Raw genomic sequence first — 3,902 nt, 5'->3', positions numbered from 1 at the left:
TTACATTAATTATTGAAAATTGTACTTAAGCTTTTATATTAGAAATAATTTTGAAGCCACAAACACATTCAGTGACTAAATGTGGTTTGGAAACAATAATTTTGAGGTAACCACATAAAAGCAACCGCAAAAATTAAGCAGATTCAACTTTGAGAAACTGAAGACGTAGCTTAAGATGAAGTTTATCAACTGCATGAGGCATAAACTATATTTCGTTTAAGAATATTACCAATCAATTTAATAAAGACAGCAGTTATTATATAGATTCAATTAAATAATTTGCTAACTCTATAAAAAATTATCTAACACTTTATCCACTGATTTCATTCAATTGCAATATAAAAGTTTAAGATAATTTTAAGCAAATCAAGAATTTAAATACCTAATAAATTTAACTCATATTCAACTTATAAATAATAAAATTATACTTTCTAATATAAAACCATTTTCAAAAATTTACACTAGCAAATGCAATTAACATTATTTTGTTATAAAATTTATTATTCAAACCAAGAACAGTTATTTAATATTCTCTTAACAGTTCTTTAAAATTAAATCATATCGAACTCTTAACATACATATATATACAGTAGAGTATCTAAAGAGTCACATATTTTATAAGCATCTATATGCACACTGCTTTCACACCCAGTTAAAACGAATAAAACACCGTTAAATATAGTTAATGTGAATGCGTTAGACTTAATAGCTGATTCTTCAGTAAAATCAATGAAAGCTCAGACTAAATAGCTGATTCTTCCCTAGAATCAAACACACCAGGAGTCTAAAGACCTTGTTCGTACCTACAATTACAAATAGATGTATCATCTCAGTAAATTCAACTGAATCCAATCTTAAATTGCATTTCTATCTCAAAAAGATGAGTCTCTCTAAGGTTCATAATATCGTCTCTGCCTGAAGAAAAATGAAAATTTTAGTCACATTTTTTGTGACTATACAGTCTCGATCAACAGAAAAATACTGGTCTAGAAGCCGCAATGTGTTATGTATGTACTTAAAATCTCCTTAATAGGAAACATTCAGAATTAATTTAAAAAGCTAAATTAATTAATTAATTAAGAAATAATTTAAAAAGCCAAATGGCTTCTATTAGTTGGGATCAGTTATTATTATTGTTATTATTATTACATAAGTTATCTTATGCACTTTGCTGATCAATAATGTTTTATCTCCAACTATTTTAACTGACTACTAGGCTTTTAATACACGGAAAATTAATTACTTTGAAATAAAAAAAAATAAATTCTTTTCCTTGTTACATTTAAGTAAAACTTAGGTTTAGGTTTAGTAACCCTAAATTGTTCCATATTGGTCACTAAAATAATATTTTAGTGTTGCTAAAGTGACACTAAATTTATTAAACTAATTTAGTAACTACTAAATTTCTAAACATATGTTATTGAAATAATTTATTTTACTTAGCAAATAAAGATTCTTAGAAAAATAAAAATATTTTTACTGAGCACGGTATTACGGTAACGCCTATATTTGTTTTTTGAAAAATTGCAACGTTGTCAAATTACCAAGAACTCGATCTTATTCGTTTCTTTGGTATTTGGTAAATAAATCAGTTGATTCTTATTTTATTAATAAGAATTAAAAAATAAACATATTTCGATTTAATATGTTTACTACTTTAACGAGATTCTATCGGAATGATATGAACAAACCATAGTTTTTATGGTTTTTTGATTCCCAAGTTTTCGATCTACGACTGAATATTTCCAACTGTTGCAAATAGTTAATGTTTAAACATATTTTTTTAAAGAAGATTTCATTATCTTTAAAATTTATAATTTTTAAAAAGAAATTTTTGTAAAATATTTGTTTAACAATATATGTTTTTAAATAGTAATATTCTTAATTTTGAAAAATACTTTTTCTAGAATATATGTATATAAATACAGATTGTTCATGATTAAGAACTATGGCTGAATATTATCAACTGTTGTAAATCCTAAATATTAATAATAAAATTTATTATTTTTAAAATTCATAATTTTTAAAAAGGAAATAGTGAAACAGTGATCTTTCACTATTTTTTTAATTTTGAAAAGCTCACTTTTTACAATATATGTCTATAAGTACTGATCTTTCTTAATTAGTATTTCCTTTCGTTAATGCTTATACTTCACTTATAATTAAAACGTTTTTCAAATTGACCTTTTTGAGGGCGAGTTGTACTCAAATTGCTAATTAAAAAAAAAAAATTAAGTGTTTCAAAAGAAAAAATGGCGTTCAAAAGCTTTCGTTTCGCCACTAAATCCCACTAAATTCCACGCTTTTTATCACGCCAAAGTGTTTCAGATACAAAAAAAACACTCTTAAAAAATGAACTTTTAAATAGACGGAGAAGGGGTACCTTAAGCAATGCAATCTATGAGAAGTGATTTTATGCCATGAAATTTTTTACCAATTTTTGTGTTTTTTTTTTTGCTATATCAGACACTATACTACTGCTAAATAGCTAATTTTTTCAGATAAATTAGGCAGATCACAACAGTTTGAAAGGTTATTTTTTATTTTTGTTTTTTTTTTTGTTTTTTTTTCTGTTAAGTCTACAGGGTATTTATGTTGTTGTAGCTGCTGTTGTTTGTAAAAATTTTCAAGTGGTGTAAAAAACAGATTTCCTTTCCTGATTGTTTCAGATTCGATGGGTAAACTATACTATACACGTATAAAAAAAAATAGTTCTTTTTTTTTTTGTTAAAGAAAACAAATTAAAATTATGCATGCACCCCTTAACTTGACACTACCAAAGCTAAGTAAAGGATCCAAACTCAATCAGTAGCAATAGTAACACCAGTTTAACTACAAATTCCTTGTAGGCTTCCTACTGCGTGTGACAAATATTTACGCGTACAGATGAACCAAAAAAAAAAAAATAATAATAATAACCGAGGAGTAGTTTTGCATATAGTGCCAAAAATATATTGGGCAACCTTGCATTGCTTTCCTTCCTTCAACTCATTCTTCCATTAGTTTAGTTACAAATTTTTATGAGTTTTTCTCGATTTGATGTCGCTTCCAACACACATTTTTCACGCACTCCATAAAATCATCAAATCTTTGAAAGCGCGACCGTCCCTTGGCTTTTTTCCACCAATTTTATGGGTTTTAATTTTTTCTTTAAAAAAAAAAACTCTTTTTTACGTGCAGATTATTTTCTATTTTTTTTTTTTATTTTATTTTTATTTTATTTTTTTTTTTTTTTTGTGCTTCCTTAAAACATAAAGTATTGATATATCATTCATTCTTAGTAGCTTGGTGGAAGGGTTGTTGTCATTTCATATGTTGCTACAACATAAAACTTTAACTTTTGCTGCTACAACTGTAAGAGCTCAGCATATTGGACTTACTGCAATTATCTACTACTGCTACTACTGCTCTACAGTAGAGATCTTCACTCGCACAAGAATAGCTATGGACAACCTTACATTTGACCATAATCCAGAAAAGCGCACACATTTCACTATAGCGAAAAAGGGTGTGAGCTGCTACTACCGCTGCTATTGGTTTCAAACTTCCTTTTTAACGCTAAAAGCTTTCAATTCAACGTTAGTATTTTACCTAGAGATTTTCTTACTAGAAATTGAAACAAAAAAAAAAAAACAAATTCCAAAAAAAAAACTAAAATAAACCAAAGACCTTACACTACAAAAACAGGAGCAGCGGCAGCAACCGACAAATTAAGGAGCGCATCCTTTTTTAAATGAAATTAGAAGGAAGTGTTATTTTCTATATTATATATTGTATATTGTGTATATTGTATGAAAACTTCATAAGAAGACATTCAAAGCAAACGAAAAGGAATTAATCAAAAAAATATTAAATACATAGGAACTAGTTTCTTACATAAGAAGAACCGAGTAAAGCACATA

This window comes from Teleopsis dalmanni, chromosome 1 (assembly GCF_002237135.1).
Source record: "Teleopsis dalmanni isolate 2A chromosome 1, ASM223713v2, whole genome shotgun sequence".
NCBI lineage: Eukaryota > Metazoa > Arthropoda > Insecta > Diptera > Diopsidae > Teleopsis > Teleopsis dalmanni.
This window is presented reverse-complemented; position numbering follows the sequence as displayed.